Source organism: Pelophylax lessonae (assembly GCF_965119305.1).
Source record: "Pelophylax lessonae genome assembly, chromosome: 11".
In the NCBI taxonomy this organism is placed as follows: Eukaryota; Metazoa; Chordata; class Amphibia; order Anura; family Ranidae; genus Pelophylax; species Pelophylax lessonae.
The window spans coordinates 135,125,967-135,148,889 of record NC_138778.1 but is presented as its reverse complement, the minus strand read 5'-3'; positions in this window follow the sequence as shown (position 1 = coordinate 135,148,889).

The window sequence follows — 22,923 nt, the reverse complement described above, 5'->3', positions numbered from 1 at the left end:
GATGGGTGAGGATTGGGTTCATGGTGGGTGAGGATATGGTTCATGATGGCTGAGGATTGGGTTCAAGGTGGGTGAGGATTGGGTTTATGGTGGGTGAGGATTGGGTTTATGATGGCTGAGGATTGGGTTCATGGTGGGTGATGATTGGGTTCATGATGGCTGAGGATTGAGTTCATGATGGCTGAGGATTGGGTTCATGGTGGGTGAGGATATGGTTCATGATGGCTGAGGATTGGGTTCATGGTGGGGGAGGATTCAGTTCATGATGGCTGAGGATTGGGTTTATGGTGGGTGAGGATTGGGTTCATGATGGCTGAGGATTGGGTTCATGGTGACTGAGGATTGGGTTCATGGTGGGGGAGGATTCAGTTCATGATGGCTGAGGATTGGGCTCATGGTGAGGGATGATTCAGTTCATGGTGGGTGAGAATTTGCTTCATGGTGGCTGAGGATTAGTGGCATGGTGGGTGAGAATTCGGCTCTTAGTGGGTGAGGATTTGATTCATGCTGGGTGAGGATTGGGTTCATGGTAGCTGAGGATTCGGGTCATGGTGGATGAGGATTTGGGTCTTACTGGGTGAGGAATCGGATCATGGTGGGTGAGGAATCGGATCACAGTGGGTGACTATTTGAGTCTTAGTGGGTGAGGATTTGGTTCATGGTGGGTGAGGATTTGGTTCATGGTGGGTGAGGATTTGGGTCTTAGTGGGTGAGGATTTGGGTCTTAGTGGGTGAGGATTTGATTCACGGTGGGTGAGGATTTGGTTCATGGTGGCTGAGGATTCGGGTCATGGTGGGTGAGGATTTGATTCATGGTGGGAGGGGTTGGATTTAGGGTGGGGGATGGATTAGGTTCATGGTGGGGGAGGATTCGGGTCAAGGTGAGTGAGAACTGGGTTCATGGCGGGTGAGGAATTGGGTCAGGGTGGGTGAGGATTGGGTTCATGGTGGGTGAGGATTCGATTCATGGTGAGGGAGGATTGGGTTCATGCTGGGTGAGTATTGGGTTCATGGTGGGGGAGGATTGGGTTAATGGTGGGGAGGATTTGGTTCATGGTGGGTGAGAATTGGGTTTATGGTGGTTGAGGATTGGGGTCATGGTGGGTGAGAATTCGGGTCGAGGTGGATGAGGATTCGGGGTATAGTGGGTGAGGATTGGGTTAAGAGTGGGTGAGGATTGGGTTAATGGTGGGTGAGTATTCGGGTCATGGTGGATGAGGATTCGGGTCATGGTGGATGAGGATTTGGGTCATGGTGGGTGAGGATTGGGTTCATGGTGGGTGAGGATTTGGGTCATGTTGGGTGAGGATTGGGTTTATGGTGGGGGAGTATTGGGTTCATGGTAGGTGAGGATTCAATTCATGGTGAGGGAGGATTGGGTTAATTCTGGGTGAGTATTGGGTTCATGGTGGGGGAGGATTGGGTTAATGGTGGGGAGGATTGGGGTCATGGTGGGTGAGAATTGGGTTCATGGTGGGTGAGGATTGGGGTCATGGTGGGTGAGGATTCGGGGTATGGTGGGTGAGGATTGGGTTAATGGTGCGTGAGGATTCAGGTCATAATGGTTGAGGATTGTGTTCATGCTGAGGATGAACAATTCATTGAAGATCGGTATTTCTTCTTTATAAGAGATGATCCTGTTTGTTCTGAAATGTATAAGGACTTCTTCGAGGACTAGCTGGGCCATTTAGTGGTCATATGAACCTCATGCCGGTATGGTTGCCTGTCCTGACAGATGCCCAACATTTGGCTCCTTGTAACCCTCTGCCTCTCTATCTGCTGTACTTTTATGTTGTCCTTTTATAGAATTATTTATTTTTTGGTTAAATGTAAAGTTATTCAGTTGGGGGGTAAGAATATGAATGCATCATACATACTAGGGGGAGTAGAACTGTGGGAATCCATAGCGGAGAAGGATCTGGGGGAATCCATAGCAGAGAAGGATCTGGGGAATCCAGAGCGGAGAAGGATCTGGGGGAATCCATAGCGGAGAAGGATCTGGGGGAATCCATAGCGGAGAAGGATCTGGGTGTTCTGGTAGATCATAAGCTTAATAATAGCATGCAATGCAGGGCTGCAGTTTCCTTTCTTGTATAGCAGAGGCATGGACTCCAGAAAGAGAGACATCATCTGTACAAATCATTAGTAAGACCTCATCTGGAATTTGCAGTTCAGTTTTGGTGTCCAGTTCTCAAAAAGGATATCCGGGAACTGGAGAAAGTGCAGAGAAGGGCAACCAAACTGATAAGAGGCATGGAGGAGCTCAGCTATGAGGAGAGATTACAGGAACTGAATTTATTCTCTCTTTAAAGAGGAGATTAAGGGGGGATATGATCTGCATGTATAAATACATAAGGGGTCCATATAGTGAACTTGGTGTTGAGTTGTTCACTTTACGGTCATCACAGAGGACAAGGGGGCACTCTTTACGTCTAGAGTTCACTGAAAAATGTTTTTTAGCAAGGAAGATCCATTCCTCATTAATAATTCTACCAGAATCTGTGTGATGTAAATTGACTCCAGCATTGCTCCTATTTCTTCTTGCTAGAGGGGGCCATTTTGCTGAAGCCCAGAGCCCCTGAGCAGCAGTAAATTTTTAGGCTGTCAGCAGATCGGACTCCACATTTCTGGCACAGTGCCTAAAAATAAAGATCAACTGAGCATGTGCAGAGCAGGGTGATACAATATGTTACTGGATTGTACACAATATAGGCACTTATTTGATATGTTTTAGCTATATGTGCAAAAGGGCCAGCCTGAAATTGCCTAGGAGGACTAGAAATCCACTTTAAATATATTCAAAACTTTGAGAGACATTGAGGCCATAAACAAACACAACCCACCAACATTCAGCCTGCCGCATGAGTATGTAAACCAGAGGAAGGGAAGAAATGAACATTCAGACATGTACAGAAAACAAATCCTATGCCCTCCCTAACCCATAACTCTAGGATTAGGTGGTATATATGAACCCTGGGGAAATAGTTAGGTGGTATAATGGCACCCTGGGGAAATGGGTTAGGGGGTATAATGGCACCCTGCTGCTATGGGTTAGGGGGTATATAGGAACCCTGGGGATATGGGGTAGGGGGTATAACGGCAACCGGGAGCTATGGGTTAGGGGGTATATAGGAACCCTGGGGATATGGGGTAGGGGGTATAATGGCACCCTGGGGCTTTGGGTTAGGGGGTATATAGGAACCCTGGGGATATGGTTAGGGTTATAAAGGAAGCCTAGGAATATGGGTTAGTGTTATAAAGGAACCTTAGCATTAGGAGTTGGAACCCTAAAATTTATGGGTTAGAGTTATATAGGAACCCTAGGAGTCCTGCCCTGGAGTAGAGGGTTTCCCCTGGGAGTAGAGTCCTGCCCTGGAGTAGGGGGATTCCTGGGAGTTGTGTCCTGCCCTAAAGTAGAGGGTTCCCCTGGGAGTTGAGTCCTGCCCTGGAGTTGAGGGTTCCCCCTGGGAGTTGAGTCCTGCCCTGGAGTTGGGGGATCCCCGGGAGTTGAGTCCTGCCCTGGAGTAGGGGGATCCCCTGGGAGTTGAGTCCTCCCCTGGAGTAGGAGGATCGCTGGGAGTTGAGTCCTGCCCTGGAGTAGGGGGAGCCCCAGGAGATGAGTCCTGCCCTGGAGTGGAAAGATCTCCGGGAGATAAATCCTGCCCTGGACTAGGGGATCCCTGAGAGATGTGTCTTCACCTGCAGAAGGTGGAACCGCAGAAGATGCGGCCTTATTTGTGAAAGGGAATCTCCAGGAGATGTATCCTCCTCTGTAGTGGGGTCTCCCACTTATTTATTAGGTTTAAATTAGCTAGGCATGTGATAACAGCATGAGGTGTTGTTGGTTTGATGGGCAATGTTCAAGTGACAGGCCTATTTGTTGCTTTATGCATATGAAAATTCTGAGGACTCTTCATAGATGTTCAATTGACATCCAGCCCATATTTATCTTACCTTGAAGAAATCAAGTTTGCTTCTTTCAGCTGAATCCCTCTGTTACTTGTATCCTTCTCTATGACATGGGTGAACACACAATGGAGGAGTCACTATATTACCCGTATCGGGTGAACATACAATGGAGGAGTCCCTCTATTACCCGTATCGGGTGAACACACAATGGAGGAGTCCCTCTATTACCAGTATCGGGTGAATGTCCAATGGTGGAAACCCTCTATTCCCCGTATCGGGTGAACACACAATGGAGGTGTCCCTCCATTACCCGTATCGGGTGAACACACAATGGAGGAGTCCCTATATTACCCGTATCAGGTGAACGTCCAATGGGGGAGTCCTTCTATTACCCATATCCGGTAAACACATAATGAAGGAGTCCCTCTATTACCCGTATCGGGTGAACGCCCAATGGAGGGGTCCTTCTTTTACCCGTATCGGGAAAACCCACAGTGGAGGAGTCCCTCTATTGCCCGTATCGGGTGAACGTCCAATGGAGGAGTTCCTCTATTACCCGTATCGGGTGAACACACAATGGAGGAGTCCCTCTATTACCAATATCTGGTGAATGTCCAATGGAGGAGTCCCTGTCGGGTGAACACACAATGGAGGAGTCCCTCTATTACCCGTATCGGGTGAACACACAATGGGGGAGTCCCTCTATTACTAATATCGGGTTGAGCGCCCATGGAGGAGTCCCTCTATTACCCGTATCGGGTGAACACATAATGGAGGAGTCCCTCTATTACCCGTATCGGGTGAACACACAATGGAGGAGTCCCTCTATTATCTGTATCGGGTGAACACACAATGGAGGAGTTCCTCTATTACCCGTATCGAGTGAACCCACAATGGAGGAGTCCCTCTATTACCCGTCTCGGGTGAACCCACAATGGAGGAGTCCCTCTATTACCTGTATCGGGTGAACACACAATGGAGGAGTCCCTCTTTTACCCGTATCAGGTGAACACACAATGGAGGAGTCCCTCTATTACCCGTATCGGGTGAACACACAATGGAGGAGTCCCTCTATTACCCATATCCGGTGAACACACAATGGAGGAGTCCCTCTATTACACGTATCGGGTGAACACACAATGGAGGAGTCCCTCTATTACACATCTCGGGTGAACACACAATAGAGGAGTTGTTCTGTTCTCACTACACGTATGCCCCAGGCGTGTACAGCTCAACATACAGCTAAACCTTTAATCCTGCAATAACCAGTCCTTTTGTAACTTAAGGCTTTATTCCAGAGATAGAATAGTGGTCACATGACAGGTTACAAGTCAGAATGGATATGCGAATAGGATTGTGAATAGAGGTGAAACTGTAAATAAACATATAAAGGCATATAATCAGTATACAAACATAAACAGTATATGCATTGAGTATATAACCAACAGTTCATAGGCATACCAGCGATGCTTCAAAGAGGGGTTCAGGAATCTTCCCACAGGAACCTCAGATGCTGTCTGGCTGTGTCACAAGGTGTTCTAAAATGGAGATTTTCTCAGAGAGGGGTGGAACTAATCCAGCAATAGATAACAGGAAGTACCATAAAGTGCTGTATAACAGTCTATGTCACAGTGGCATCTTGTGGCCAATATTGGTATTACAAGTTCCAATAGCATTAATTATTTCCTTATGCTGGAGGCATGACACTCCCCGTCTGGTATCATCAGATACCACTATTTATTCCTCAGATGATAACAGCAAGATCAGTTCAGAAACTGGTCTGAGGAACAACTTTGTCTCCTTGTTTCTGTGGATCTTGAATTCTACTTTACATGGGAGTGATGATGTGATGCAATCAAAACAGCAATGTGGTGGTGACCAGGAACTGTTAGAGAGTTTCTCTCTTCTGACTCTAGGTTGGCTTGTATGGAGATAAATATACAAGAATATACAAGTATATTGCCTGCGCCAAAGGGGGATCTAAATAAATATAGGAGCCTAGTTCTGTGGTGAGCAGTAGATCATTAAAATTAAATAAGTGAAAGTGTTACAACCTAGTTGATATTCAATAAATAAAAATAAGTGAATGAATAAATAAGTAGCAGATGCTATAGAAAGTGCTAGTGCAAATGTGGAAAATAGTAATCAATATAGATCGATTACCTATAGCGCTTGCTGTAAATCAGTAAATGGTGATAAATATGCGTAAAAAAATATATATAATACGTGTAAGGCTAAAACATAAATCTACACATAAATATCAATCAAGTCCATATGTAGAAATTTTGCAAAAAAAAATATTATCAAATAGTCCAGTGAATAGTGTAGATTTCAAACAATTAAATCAATAAATGAATAAAGTGCCAGTGTTCCTTTTTTCTTCTTCCCCACAAAATGTGGCCCTTCACCGTGGAGAATAAGTGAAATTCAGACTCACCAGAAGACGTAGGTCCTATATGCCTTACGGCATTAGGACCAACCTTGCTTTGGAGACAATCTCCAGATACAGGAACGTCCCTCTTGGCGGACCCAGATATCCCTTCTACAGTGCCACTTCCGTTGCTAGCTCTCTCCGAGGGGGTATGGTCCCAGCAAGGCTCAGCGGGTAGATGGTCCTTCTGTGTAGGGTCAGCTCCAGCCACGGGGTAAAAGGGAATAAAAACCCGGATAGTGCAGTACTGTATATAAATATGATTTATTGCACACCCCCGGTTTACTTCAAATACATGCAGTCCCAAAAGGTTAAAAGTGTAAAGTGGGTAAAAAGTCACAAAAAAGTATCAAACCGCGGTAAAAAATCCAAACCAGCGTGATAAACCAAAGAGTAACAGTCCATACACATGCAGAAACGCCGTCATACACGAGGGCTTGTAGTGGAGAGCGGTAGTTCCGGCTTGCGTTCCACCAAGCGCCGTATGACGTCACGACGTGCGTTCCACCTAACGCATTTCGTCATTGGTTAGACGTCTTCAGAGGACCTCTGAAGACGTCTAACCAATGATGAAACGCGTTAGGTGGAACGCACGTCGTGACATCATACGGCGCTTGGTGGAACGCAAGCCGGAACTACCGCTCTCCACTACAAGCCCTCGTGTATGACGGCGTTTCTGCATGTGTATGGACTGTTACTCTTTGGTTTATCACGCTGGTTTGGATTTTTTACCACGGTTTGATACTTTTTTGTAACTTTTTACCCACTTTACACTTTTAACCTTTTGGGACTGCATGTATTTGAAGTAAACCGGGGGTGTGCAATAAATCATATTTATATACAGTACTGCACTATCCGGGTTTTTATTCCCTTTTACCCCGTGGCTGGAGCTGACCCTACACAGGAGGACCATCTACCCGCTGAGCCGTGCTGGGACCATACCCCCTCGGAAAGAGCTAGCAACGGAAGTGGCACTGTAGAAGGGATATCTGGGTCCGCCAGGAGGGACGTTCCTGTATCTGGAGATTGTCTCCAAAGCAAGGTTGGTCCTAATGCCGTAAGGCATATAGGACCTACGTCTTCTGGTGAGTCTGAATTTCACTTATTCTCCACGGTGAAGGGCTACATTTTATTGGGAAGAAGAAAAAAGGAACACTGGCACTTTATTCATTTATTGATTTAATTGTTTGAAATCTACACTATTCACTGGACTATTTGATAATATTTTTTTTGCAAAATTTCTACATATGGACTTGATTGATATTTATGTGTAGATCTAGGTTGGCTTGCCTTAGACGACCACCTACCCTAAGTAGTCCATTTGGATCAAGGAATGGGTCAAGTTTCCTCAGGGCACTGTCTCTAGGGATAGGTTTCCCGTTCAAGATACAGTCAATCTCCTTAGCATATGCTTCATGCTGTACAGTGCGGATGATAAGATTCTGAGACTGCTGTAGCTCTAATACTGAACTGATCTTTTGACAATGGTGCCATCCCTTGCGGTCACAGGTGTTTGAGTCACCTTTAACCACTTAAGCCCCGGAAGATTTTACCCCCATTCCGACCAGGGGGTATTTTGCGATTCGGCACTGCGTGACTTTAACGGACAATTGCGCGGTCGTGCGACGCTGTACCTAAACGAATTTGGCGTCCTTTTTTTCCCACAAACAGAGCTTTCTTTTGGTGGTATTTGATCACCTGTGGGATTTTTTGATCACGCGCTATAAACAAAAAAAGAGCGTCAATTTTGCAAAAATAGCAATATTTTTCACATTTTTTTATATGAAATTCCCCAAAAAAAAAATTTAAAAATCAAAATTTTTTTACTTTTTCGGCCAATTTGTTTTATGCTACCTATGTTTGGTAAAAAAATCGCAAAAAGCGTATTTTGATTGGTTTGCGCAAAAGTTATCGCGTTTACTAACAAAGGGAAAGATTTCTGTCATTTTTGTTGTTTTTTTTTTTAACGTGTAATGGCGGCGATCTGCGATTTTTTTTGCGGTACTGCGACATTGGGGCGGACAGATCGGACCCTTGACAGACATTTTTCACACTTTTGGGGTTACCAGTGACATTTCTACAGTAATCAGTGCTATATATATGCACTGTTACTGTAAAAATACACTGGTAGTGAAGGGGTTAACTTTATTTGGGAGGGAGGGGCTGTGTGTATCCCTAGGGGCGTGCTTTCTACTGTGATTGGCTGGGGCTTGAGCTGTATGGACACTGATCAACGGATCTACATACTAGATCCGAGTGATCAGTATCCTAACAGCAAGGAGAATGACAGGTGGCTTGTTTACACAAGCTGCCTGACATTCTCCCTCTCCCCCGCCGATCGCCGAGTGACCGGCGGACATCGGGTCCGCCGGTCACACGCGCGGGGGAGTCCGTGACCACGCGGGAGCGGGAGCGCGCCTCCGGGGGCGCGCGCTCGCTCCCTAGACCCTCACAAGCTAGTGACGTAGCCCTACGTCACTTTGCCTGTGAGGGGCTGACTGCCGACGTAGATCGGCGTTAGGCAGTCGGCAAGTGGTTAAAGGAGCGAGCTATGTGAATAAGACAAGAAATAGCTCGAACAAGTGTCTTCCATTTTGAGAATCTGGTAAATCTGTCAGATTTAAGCTGGCAGTCTGAAGTTGTAGTATGAAATGTTGAGATCTCAGGACGGATGTCAGTATCTGAGTCTGGATCTACTAGTTCAATAGTGTCACTTTTAGGAAAAGTCTGTTCTGCATCGTACAAGAATGCAGGTCCAGTAAACCATGTTGTGTCTTTCAGGTTACATGCAGCAACAGCTCTTGTAGCATGGTCTGCAGGGTTATAGTCAGTAGGTACATAGTGCCATTGTGTTGGAATGGTGGATCTCCTAATCCTCAACACTCTGTTGTTGACATAAACATAAAAACGTCTGGTTTCATTGTAGATGTAGCCTAGAACTACCTTGCTGTCTGTGTAGAGCTGAACATCTTTAAGGTCAATGTCCATCTCTGAGGTTATTAGCTCTGCTAGTTCAACAGCTAGTACTGCAGCACAAAGTTCTAGCCTAGGTATAGTATGCTCAGGGTGTGGAGCAAGCTTTGCTTTGTCCATGATGAATCCTACGTGGCATCGTGCTGTAGTGTCAACAGTCCTTAAGTAGGCCACAGCAGCTATTGCCTTGACAGAAGCATCACAGAATATGCAAAGGTTTTGACTCTGTATGTCTGTAGAAGGAACAGGAGCATATGGGCGTGAAACATGGAGATCAGATAAGACTGATAAAGAGTCCCTCCACTCTACCCAAGAGTTTCTCTTATCAAGGGGTAGTGGGACATCCCAGTCGGATGTTTCACGAATCAAGTCTCTAAGTAAGGCTTTGCCTTGAATTGTAACAGGTGCCGCAAATCCTAATGGGTCGTACAGGCTATTGATTGTAGACAAGACACCTCTGCGAGTGAAGGGTCTTTCTTCTCCATTTACTTGGAAGGTAAAGGAATCGGATTTCAAGTCCCAAAGTAGACCTAGACTGCACAGTACAGGTAAAGAGTCTGTACCCAGATCTAAGTCCTTTAGATCACTGGAATGGTCTTGAGCGGGGAAAGCTTCCATTACCTCTTTGCTGTTGGAAGCAATCTTGTGAAGCCTGAGATTGGAACAAGCGAGCATTTCCTGTGCTCTTTTAAGAAGACAGATTGCAGATTCACTGGAAGGTAAGGATTTTAAACAGTCATCCACATAAAAGTCTTTCTCTACGAATTGTCTTGCATCTGAGCCAAACTCAAGTTCACCTTCTTGGGCGGAATGTCTGAGTGCGTAGATAGCGACTGCAGGTGAAGGGCTATTGCCGAAGATGTGTACCCTCATGCGATACTCTGAGATATCTTTGGAAGGATCATTGTCTTGGAACCAAAGGAACCTTAGGAAGTTCCTGTCTTCCTCTCTGACCAAGAAACAATGGAACATCTGCTGGATGTCAGCTATGAAGGCAATAGAATCTTTGCGGAAGCGTAAGAGCACTCCCAGGAGTTTGTTGTTGAGGTCTGGGCCTGTCAAGAGGACATTGTTCAAGGAGATACCCTTGTATTTGGCACTAGAGTCAAACACTACTCTGATTTGACCTGGCTTTTTAGGATGGTACACTCTGAATATAGGGAGATACCAACACTCTTCAGAGTCTTTAGGGGTGGGAGCCACCTCGGCATGACTGTTCTCAAAGATCTTCCCCATGAAAGAAAAGAAATGTTCCCTCATCTCTGGCTTTCTTTGCAAATTATGTTTAAGGGAAGAAAAACGTTGTAGCGCTTGTTCTTTGTTGTGCGTCTCTGTGGTCTGAAGGGGAGAGGTGCGACCCAGCTGTTTGTGCTGTCTTTGACTAGACCTTGCTCCATTATTTCTAAGAAGAGTTTGTCTTCGATAGACATTGCCACACGATTGTCGTCTTTAGTTCTCTGAAAGACTGTGCACCCTAAATGGTCTTGGTCGCTGTCACAGGCAAAGTTGTCACTAGTGGGGTTTGTGAAGGGACAAGATGAGTGGGTGGCGTAGGCTGATTCCTTAACAAGGAAATGGTTGTGGCATGGCTGGAAAAGAGAGGGACGTCCATTCTCTAGGGTATTTGTGAGCATGCTGCTAACGGAGTTAGGTTTGTGCACGCTTCCTAGACAGACATCTCCTATGATGACCCATCCGAGGTCTAACTTCTGAGCATAAGGAGCGTTATTGGGACCATTAATTGAGCTCTTGATTTGTGGGCTTGTAAGATATCTCTCCCAAGGAGTAGGATAATCTGAGCCTGAGGATCAAGTTCTGGTATCAGATGTGCTATGCGTTTCAAGTGTGGGTGATGAGCAGCTACATCTGGTGTAGGAATTTCAGATCTATGATCAGGGATCTGATTGCATTCAATAAGAGTTGGCAAAGACAAGCGAGATCGCCTATCGATGGACTCGATTTGGTAGCCGGATGCTCTCCTACCAGCCGTCTCCACTATTCCTGCACAAGTTTTTAAGGAGTAGGGAATGCTGGGGCCTTTAATGCCAAACATGTCAAAGAAAGTTGAGCTGGCTAATGACTTGTTACTTTGGTCATCCAGGATTACATAAAGCTTACTAGCTTTGTCTTTTTGGCCTGCTGGGTAGACTCTGACTAGGCAGATTTTGGAGCAGGACCTACCACCTATGGCTCCTTTGCAGATCTCTGTACATTGTGAAGTGACCTCTGGTGTAGTTGTGGTGGTGTGCTCCTCCTCCCCGCCGTGCTCACTAGTGCTGAGGGTGTGTTGTAAAGTCCATGGAGCTGCCCCAGGATGCCACCCTGTGTTGTGATCTGAGCTGTCACATTCTGTGCATTTCAAACTGACCTTACAGTCCTTGGCGAGATGAGATGTTGAAGAGCAGCACCTGTAGCAGATGTGGTTCTCCTTGAGGAAGGCTTTGCGGTCCTGCAGGTTTTTCTCTCTGAAGGCTCTGCATTTTAGGAGAGGATGTGGCTTCCGATGCAAGGGACACTGCTTACCAGGATCATTGACCTTTGTCTCTGAGTTAGAGAAGTTGGCAGACCTGTGAAAGGAACCTGGAGGAGACACGTTAGTTTTGTGTACTGCTACTGGAGGTTTGCGAGGGTTAAGTTCCACAGGAGCAGCACACAACAGCGTAAAATCAAAACTTGGATCATTTCTTGTTTTAGCTTGCTGGCACACAAAGTCCACAAAAACAGAAAAAGGAGGGAATGGAACATCATGCTGTCTTTTATATCGGGATCCGTGTGTAATCCACTGCTCTTGCAAGTTATAGGGTAACTTTTGCACGATGGGGTTGACACCTCTGGCTGTGTCAAGGAATGCAAGTCTTTGTAAGTTTCCCTCGGATTTAGCTACTTGAAGTTCCATTAACAAGTCACTTAACTCTCTAAGTTTATGGTAGGCTTTGCTAGGTATTCTGGGAAAGTTATCAAGTCTTTTGAATAATGCATTTTCTACTACTTCTACTGAACCATAACACTCATCAAGTCTATCCCAGATTGTTCTAAGACCAGTGTCTGGGTAGTTTATATTTATTGTCCTGATTCGCCTGGCATGTTCGGCAGACTCATTTCCAAGCCATTTGATCAGGAGATCTATCTCTTCACTGCAAGATAGCCCTAAGTCTCTGGTAGTGTTTTGAAAGGATGACCGCCAGGCTCTGTAGTTTTCAGGACGGTCATTAAACTTTTCAAGTCTTTTGGTGACTAACTTGCGTCGTGCAAAGAACCTTGCAAAGTCTATGGTGGCTTGGTTAGCCTGTTGTGTGTTGTCATGGTAAGATGGCTGTGTGTAGTCATACCTTTTGCTGGCACCGAGCTGTCCTCTGATGTACCGTTCTGGAGGGCGATTAGAAGGTGATTCTATTATCTCACTTATGAGGAGTCTGTCATAGGAGACGTCACTTTGTACGGATTTCTCCCGTTTGCAGGCTCTAGGCTTGTCACTGACTTGCGGCGGTATCGTGGAGTGTCTTTGGCTTGTCTCTTTGACGTCATCTTTGACACTGCTTGTTTTAAAATGTTGATCGATGTAATCTGAAGTTTGTTGTAGAGAATTTGGAGTTTCAGCTGCTGGATCGAGAATATTGCTGCGTCTGCTGCGTTCACTTCTCGGGTATACAGCTAATTCTAAGGCGTCTGCTTCAGCTATGGCTGCTGCTACTTCCTTCTCTACAGTCAGTTTCTCGAGAGCTACTTCTAGGAGGGATTCCTCGGCCTCTAACTGTGCCTCTTGCATCTTTATCTTCACTTTCTCCTGTTTAATCTGCATTTCTTGCTCAGCAAAGGCTGCACGGGCCTTGGCGGCTTCAGCTTTTGCACGTGCTATGGCAAGTGCATTGCTTGCGGAGGAAGATCTAGAGGAGCCGGAAACTCGGGACCTTGTCTTGAGTGAGGATGTCTGGCTATGTGACATGTTGCGTGCAGGAATGCTTGACTGTGTAGAGACTGCTGTATTGCATATGCAGATGACTGCGCTGGCAGGGTAGCAGGCCTCTGTATAGTCTCTGTCCTAAACCCCACTTGCTGGATAGCCGCTGTTTCACTGTTCTGTTCTCACTACACGTATGCCCCAGGCGTGTGCAGCTCAACATACAGCTAAACCTTTAATCCTGCAATAACCAGTCCTTTTGTAACTTAAGGCTTTATTCCAGAGATAGAATAGTGGTCACATGACAGGTTACAAGTCAGAATGGATATGTGAATAGGATTGTGAATAGAGGTGAAACTGTAAATAAACATATAAAGGCATATAATCAGTATACAAACAAACAGTATATGCATTGAGTATATAACCAACAGTTCATAGGCATACCAGCGATGCTTCAAAGGGGGGTTCAGAAATCTTCCCACAGGAACCTCAGATGCTGTCTGGCTGTGTCACAAGGTGTTCTAAAATGGAGATTTTCTCAGAGAGGGGTGGAACTAATCCAGCAATAGATAACAGGAAGTACCATAAAGTGCTGTATAACAGTCTATGTCACAGTGGCATCTTGTGGCCAATATTGGTATTACAAGTTCCAATAGCATTAATTATTTCCTTATGCTGGAGGCATGACAGGAGTCCTTCTATTACCTGTATCGGGTGAACACACAATGGAGGAGTCCCTCTTTTACCCGTATCAGGTGAACACACAATGGAGGAGTCCCTCTATTACCCGTATCGGGTGAACACACAATGGAGGAGTCCCTCTATTACACGTCTCGGGTGAACACACAATAGAGGAGTCCCTCTATTACCTGTATCGGGTGAACACACAATGGAGGAGTCCCTCTATTACACGTATCAGGTGAACACACAATGGAGGAGTCCCTCTATTACCCGTATCGGGTGAACACACAATGGAGGAGTCCCTCTATTACCCATATCGGGTGAACACACAATGGAGGAGTCCCTCTATTACACGTATCGGGTGAACACACAATGGAGGAGTCCCTCTATTACACATCTCGGGTGAACACACAATAGAGGAGTCCCTCTATTACCCGTATCGGGTGAACACACAATGGAGGAGTCCCTCTATTACACGTATCGGGTGAACACACAATGGAGGAGTCCCTCTATTACACGTCTCGGGTGAACACACAATAGAGGAGTCCCTCTATTACCTGTATCGGGTGAACACACAATGGAGGAGTCCCTCTATTACCCGTATCGGGTGAGCGCACAATGGAGGAGTCCCTCTATTACCCGTATCGAGTGAACCCACAATGGAGGAGTCCCTCTATTACCTGTATCGGGTGAACACACAATGGAGGAGTCCCTCTTTTACCCGTATCAGGTGAACACACAATGGAGGAGTCCCTCTATTACCCGTATCGGGTGAACACACAATGGAGGAGTCCCTCTATTACACGTCTCGGGTGAACACACAATAGAGGAGTCCCTCTATTACCTGTATCGGGTGAACACACAATGGAGGAGTCCCTCTATTACACGTATCAGGTGAACACACAATGGAGGAGTCCCTCTATTACCCGTATCGGGTGAACACACAATGGAGGAGTCCCTCTATTACCCATATCGGGTGAACACACAATGGAGGAGTCCCTCTATTACACGTATCGGGTGAACACACAATGGAGGAGTCCCTCTATTACACATCTCGGGTGAACACACAATAGAGGAGTCCCTCTATTACCCGTATCGGGTGAACACACAATGGAGGAGTCCCTCTATTACACGTATCGGGTGAACACACAATGGAGGAGTCCCTCTATTACACGTCTCGGGTGAACACACAATAGAGGAGTCCCTCTATTACCTGTATCGGGTGAACACACAATGGAGGAGTCCCTCTATTACACGTATCGGGTGAACACACAATGGAGGAGTCCCTCTATTACCCGTATCGGGTGAACACACAATGGAGGAGTCCCTCTATTACCCATATTGGGTGAACACACAATGGAGGAGTCCCTCTATTACCCATATTGGGTGAACACACAACGGTTTGGCACTTTCAGAACTACTGTATTTTCATAAACTGATCACTCAGACCCAAAGAATTTTTAATAATAATAATGCCGGAAAGCCATCAGCAGAGTAATCTCAATTTTATCGTTACTCAAAATATTTTCTGAATATCTGGACATGATTAAGGCAAATGGAATAAAAATTTAAATTAAAATAAATGACATCATGAAAAATAATTAAAGCTATAGTACTCATATACCTGAAAAGTAAAATAAATATGCATTACAAACAGATGCTACAACTCCATGTAAAGAATACCATTGGCCTTTTGTATACGAGTCTCAACGTACAGAAGTCTGTGGACACCCGACCAACACACTCATCTGTATGGCCAAAAGTATGAGGTCCCCCCATCCCAGGTGATGGAGTTCAGGAGTCTCCAGTGAAGGGTCCTGGAAATCCTCCACCATACAAAGACATTGGAGACAATTGTGCTCTTTCAACTTTGTGGTAAGTTTGGTGAAGACTCTATTTTGTTCCCCCATGACTGTGCCCCTCCCCCCCCCCCTTGTGTACAATACATGACTGTAAAATCCCCACCCCGTGTACAAAACATGACTGCTTGGTGTGGAGGAACTTAAGGGGCCGGGCCTGCATAGATCCTGGACCTTAACCCTACTTTTGGAAGGCTTTTGGTATTAAGGTCTTCTCATCCAATATCAGCACCTGCCCTTAACCCTTCGGTACACCTTTGGGATGAGGCCTTTCCATCCCAAAGGTGTTCAGTAGGTTTGAGATCATGGATCAGTGGCCTGCACAAAGCCCTGACGTAATCCCTACTGAACACCTTTGGAATGGCTTGTGAGACAGAAGTATTTTCATCCAACATTGGTACTTGTCCTTACAAAAGTTCCTTTGATTGATTGGGCACAGATTCCTAGAAGATAGGAGGATGTTATAGCCACAAAAGGGGGCAATTCCAGATTAATGACCATGGAGGAGTGAAAGGTAACTCCATATTAATGGCCATGAAGGAGAGGGACAGCTTCATATTAATGACCATGGAGGAGAGGGACAGCTCCATATTAATGGCCATGGAGGAGGGGGACAGCTCCATATTAATGGCAATGGAGCAGGGGGACAGCTCCATATTAATGGCCATGGAGGAGGGGGACAGCTCCATATTAATGGCATGGAGGAGGGGACAACTCCATATTAATGGCCATGGAGGAGGGGGTCAGCTCCATATTAATGAGTATGGTTCTGGAAGGGAATGTCCAATAAGGGGATACGGTTGTGATGGTCAGATGTCCACAGACTCTTGGCAGTGTTTTGTAGAAGGATTTTATTGTTCTTTAAGGAAACCTGTAGAAAAGATAATAATTCCAAAATGAACAATGTAGATGGTGCCCTCTGGTGCCTTTACCACCCTTCCTCCATTCTTCGTCCAGATCCACACTGCAGCTCTGGCATATTCAGGTATGGGGCACCAAGTGCATGTTCTGCCCCAATGTGGTTCTCTGTGACTGAGCAGCCAGTCACCAGGGTGGCCAACCATGATCACATAAGAAGGGAGGGTGTCAGGCAAAGTGCACCACCTGGGTGAGGTCAGCATTTGCATAATACCAGTGTTGGGGGGCTCAGTAGGGATTGAGGATGCAAGAAAAGACGATGCAGGGACTCATCGGGGCTAGGGTGGATTCACATGGACCGTTCTACCTCCCGTACTTCAACACAGTGTAGAAAAAGAACATGAAGATTTGTTTCTACAGGCAAAAGAAGGAAATCTTCTCCTTTCAGACACATTGCACCCCGGGCCCACCAGATACTGCTCTGCAGAACTAAAAGAGAATCGCTCTCCAATTACATGGCATGAGATGGGACTGATGGGTACGTTGGATGTACTGTGCAGCTTCCCTCGGCAGCCCGGTAGTAAATAGCCATGTCAGAGTCCATACAACTGACTGATAATACAATGACAGCTCAGTCACGGGGCCTGCAGAGAAGAAGCCTGACATGACACTGTGGGTGACTGCCATGCATGGTACATCTTCGGTTGGGGTGCCCCAGCATGCTTGTAGAGCAGTGCCAGACACCTCTGTATATTGTGTACGGCTGTTCGCCCTTCTTGTGTTGGAGGACCACTCAATATAAAATAATTCTGTAATACATACAGGTGTGAATGGGCAGGGCTGCACTGGGAGGAGGCTGGAAGTGGGAGGGGACATTACTAGAAGTCGCCCTTTAAAGCCCAACTGAGAAAAATTACATCTGGCAAACCATTGTGTCCCTCAGAAGAACCTTATCCAGGAATTCTCCTACGTCCTTCCATTCAGTTCACATGCTGGGATGTTTAGAGCTCCCACTGTACTTCCTGCTCACTCCAGATGCAGGCGCTGCAGAGCTCATAACACTGATGCAATGTCTCCACCCCCCTCTGCAACTGGCCAAACACATGGCCCCAGGCTCTGATTTATAAATGGCCGAAGTGGGGGGTTTGGAGATATGGGGTGGAGCTATGAGACCTGAATGCAGGAAGTACAGGGGGGGGGTGGGTTGCTCCACTAATCTAGCATGTGAATGGATTGCAGGACGTAGGAGAACGCGATGTACTCCTGAGGAACATGAAAGTTTGACTGCTGTAATGCTGTGAAGGCAATCGTGCCCGGAGTTGGGATTTAAACTCTAACATTGAGACAAGGTAGCGGAATCCTAAACGCACGGAAGGCGGTTGTGTTACTGCGACAACACACCATAAACGTCTCCAATAAATACAATCCACCTGGAAGTTCATTTCCCCATCACTGGACTGCGATGAAGGCCAGACCGTGTGTCAGAGACCGGATCCAACCAGTCACAAGGGAGGTATTGAGAATGGAAACTGGACAAAAGTGGGTGTGTCTTCTTCAACCAACTAATGAGAGACAGCAGACAACAGGAGCAAGGGTCTGATTGGACATGATGGGTTTTCTATGTCAGTGAAAAGGGCTTAGCAGAGTGCTGGCAGGTGGAGGGATCAATCCCTGGAAGGATGGAAGGTACAGCAGAGGGAAGATTCTCTGGAAGTTCAGCCACCTCGGGGTTTACATGGAGCTGGGAAAGGTGAGAATCCAGATCAGCTTTTTACTGCTTTTCATAAAGATTTCCCCTCATTCCGTGTTACGGTATCAGCAAAGACACCGACCGAAAGCTCTCCACTCCGTCGGCACCAATAAAGTCCAGAACCAGCACTGAGAAAGGTGACGAGGTCCCGCAAAATGTGTCGTCTCTCCGAAAAACCTAAAACATTCCACTAGAATATAGAACACCAGACATAGAACATTCTATTGCACACAAGCCCCGCCCCTACATACAAAGTGAACGCGCTCACATTACTTTTGCTTCACCTTTTATACAACACTTGTGACCTTCAGGGAGATCTTCTGTCCTCTGTCTGCATAGACACTAATTGGAGACCTTCACATTGTGTCCGGTGTCCCTGCATGGACAAGATCTGAGGACAGACCTTCTCATTCCCTGCGTGGACATGATCTGAGAGTAGATCTTCTCATTGTGTCCGGTGTCCCTGCATGGACAAGATCTGAGGACAGACCTTCTCATTCCCTGCGTGGACATGATCTGAGAGTAGATCTTCTCATTGTGTCCGGTGTCCCTGCATGGACAAGATCTGAGGACAGACCTTCTCATTCCCTGCGTGGACATGATCTGAGAGTAGATCTTCTCATTGTGTCCAGTGTCCCGTCATGGACAAGATCTGAGGACAGACCTTCTCATTCCCTGCGTGGACATGATCTGCGAGTAGATCTTCTCATTGTGTCCGGTGTCCCTGAGTGGACATCATCAGAGCACAGACCTTCTCATTGTGTCCAGTGTCCCTTGTATGGACATCATCTTCTCATTGTGTCCGGCGTCCCTGTATGGACATCATCTTCTCATTGTGTCCGGCGTCCCTGTATGGACATCATCTTCTCATTGTGTCCGGCGCCCCTGTATGGGCATCATCTTCTCACTATATCTAGTGTCCCTGGGTGGAAATCATCTACTTATTGTGTCTAGTGTCCCTGCATGGACATTAGCTTCTCATTGTGTCTGGTGTCCCTGCATGGACATCATCTTCTCATTGTGTCCAGTGTCCCTGCATGGACATCATCTTCTCACTATGTCTAGTGTTTCTGCATGGACATCAGCTTCTCATTGTGTCATGTCCCTGCGTATACATCATCTTCTCATTGTGTCTAGTGTCCCTGCGTGGACAGCATTGGAGCACAGACCTTCTCATTGTGTCTAGTGTCCCTGCGTGGACAGCATTGGAGCACAGACCTTCTCATTGTGTCTAGGGTCCCTGCATGGACATCCTCTACTCATTGTGTCTAGTGTCCCTGCATGGATATCATCTTCTCATTGTGTTTAGTGTCCCTGCGTGGACAGCATTATATGTTAGCCCTGAGCCCAGACATCTCAGGTGTCACACACGGGGGTGACCGTGGAATATGAGTATTATGGAAGAATGGTGGAGGGAATTTGCCCCCATTTATAGGGAAATAAAGCAAATAATAAGGCAAATCATAGAAAGGGGAAAAACGAGCGGCACTCTTAATGTTCTCCGATGGAGAAGCTGTCTCAGGTAGTAAGGCACATGAAGCATGTCGGTGGATTTTAGCATCGTTGCTCATGGCTGCCAAAAGGCTCATTGGTGCGTTGTCACTATGAGGAGTATAAGTGGCCGGTGACCCCGGCTCTTAGGTAGCTCTCTATGACCCCGGAACTCCTTTGGTGGGTGGTCATGTGTCGATTTCTTCCTCCCTTTTCAACTCCTCCATGAGCAGTGTGTGTTTGTCCGGCTCATTGAGCGGAATGTTCTGCAGGGAATATCTGTCGGGCAGGATGGAGTTCAGAGACGCATGGCTGTAGTTCATTAAGCGGTCAAACAGGCTGAGATTTGGGGAGCTCCGCCGGTTCTCAGAGATCCCGATGTGAACACTGACTTCTGACAAGGACTTCTGCCTCAGCTGACCTCCGGCTCGGGCCTCCAACTTCTCCCGACTTGGCTTACGATATCTGAGAGGACACAATGCCATTCCATTAGATGACATTTACTCCCCTCCATTCCTACCCTGCCGATCCCCTCGCTTCCTATTTCGCCCACCCCCATCTCCTCCCTTCCTACACAGCCCACCCCCTCCCTTCCTACCCTACCCATCCTCCATATCCATCCCCTCCCTTCCTACCCCACCCTTCGTCATCCCTTCCCTTTCCACCCCACCCATCTTCCCTCCCCTCCCTTTCTACCCAACCCACCTCCATTCCCATCTCACCCACCTCCCTTCCTATCCCACCCACCTCCATATCCCCTCCCTTCCTATGCCACGCACCCCCATATCCCCTCCATTCCTACCTTGCCCACCCCCATCCCCTTCTTTCCTACCCCATCCATCCCCTCCATTCCTAACCCAACCACCCCCATCCCCTCCATTCCTACCCCATCCATCCCCTCCATTCCTACCCCACCTATTCCTATCCTCTCCCTTCATACCCCACCCATTCCTAGCCTCTCCCTTTGTACCCCACCCATTCCTATCCTCTCCCTTCATACCCCACCCATTCCTATCCTCTCCCTTCATACCCCACCCCATGGGCATTTCAGGGGTGGGGGACATTATTTTAGGGTCACCCATGCTCCGCCCCTTTTTGATGATGTCATACATGGGAGGGGCTTGTTAGTGTGGAGGGCTTTTAACTGTTTGTGTGTAAATGTATTTTTACACTATTTTTACATTTTTTGTAATAAACTTTTTTTATCACATGTGGGACGAAAAGTCCCATATGTGATGCATTTAGTTGGTGACAGGTCCTCTTAAATACAACATCAGGGGTCTAAAAGACTCCTGATGTTTAACCTGCCCTCCACTGAAGCCAATGGAGTGCCAATTACACACCAGTATGGGAAATTACCTTTTACATGTTGCTTTTGGGTCATCAAACAGGAAGAGGAGATCAGCAAACAGGCGTTCGCTGATCTCCCTTCCCTCCACCTGTTGGTACCTGTCATGCCAGTCCCAGGTCTGCAAATGGGTGCATGGAGCCCAGGAAACATGGCTGAGGTGCGTTTGTGTGTGGAGAGGAGGTGGCTGGCACTAACAGGGGTGTGTGGAAGTGATCTGGTGGCTACACTGCTGATGGATTGTTTCCATATGACAGACAACACTTGGCTTATCAGGTTTATACATAGTAAGTGAGATGCTTTCTTTTAGGTCTTGTTTTCATTTATGTTTTCAGGGCAGTAAAAAATGCATGGCTGAGCCACATTTATCACAACTCAACCACTCCCCCTTATGCTACAAAGGCACTGACACCATAGTATGCAGTACGGCAGTGGCGGCTGAGGGTTAACATCGACTTAACAGGGGGGCCAGGCCGGTACAGGAGGACCGATTGTACTTGCTTATCAGCGGCCCTGGGTGGGTGACTTGCATGCATGGTGACAAGAGTAGGCGACTGATAGGCAGGTGAAATGGCAAAAGCAGGTGAGTGGTGTGCAGAAACAGGGATAAAAGCAATATAAGGGGGGAGTGGAAATGAGGTACAGTGATGAGATCAGGACAAGAATTGGGGTCTGGTAAGGTGGTGGAGGGATGATCATGACCAGGATGGGCAGGTCGCAGGCTTGATATAGACAGTGAGGGACATATCTTTTCACACCACCCTCCCTCCCATCACCACTCTTTCACTACCACATACTGTATATGGTGATGGGAGGGAGGGTGGTGTGAAAAGATGGTAGTGTAGCGGACCCCCAGAACCCCCTAGGGCCTAGTGATGACCTTCAGAGGCAGAGAGGGCTACATACCTCCTGTGGGTGTGGATTGTCAGGCATGGTGGGCAGTGATGCAGGTAAAATAAATGCTGGGCACCAGTCACTTTTATGCTGAAGTAAAGGAATAGTTTATTTCTTCTCAACAGGACAAGAATAAACCGGGGGAGAGAGGGGTAGGGTCCAGGACACCCTTTAAGAACAGTCTATTAGGCAGACTCCTATTGCAAAAGACAGGTTACTCAGACAGCGGTACAGGATAGCAGACCTTGAGAATTATTAGGTATCCATGAGCTTCAGATTGATCTGGGAGACATCTTCTCTCCACTAGACACAATCCCTTTTTGGTGGTCTGTACTGTCTGGACAGCTGTCCTCCATAAGATACAAGCAGGTTACTCACACAGGTTACTGGATGTCTGTGGATGATCTTTCCCTTGTGGGTCGCTGGCTCTCCTCAGCAGAATCCCAGGTATCTGACCAGGCCTCAGGCTTCAGGCCTAGTCAGCAGCAAACAGCAGCACACACCCTCCCCCAAGGGGGGTCCGGGCAGGAAGAGACCGATCATTGGACCTCCCATCCTTTAAATAAGATCCCCCACAATGCCGTAGTGACACTGTGATTGGCTGAGGGACACATGGACATTAACAGTTTGTTTAACTGTAATTCTCACTCTAGTGCCAGAGGCTACAGTGCCACCTACTGACGGAAGGGAGAAACACAGTCAAACCAGGTCAAGAAGGGAAGTCCAATTAATCACAGAATAATTACAACCAAGCTAGTTAAGGCTCAGCAAACTAAATTTAACAGCAACCTTGCATAAAGACAAGGGTGCTACACACTCCCCCTGCCAAGG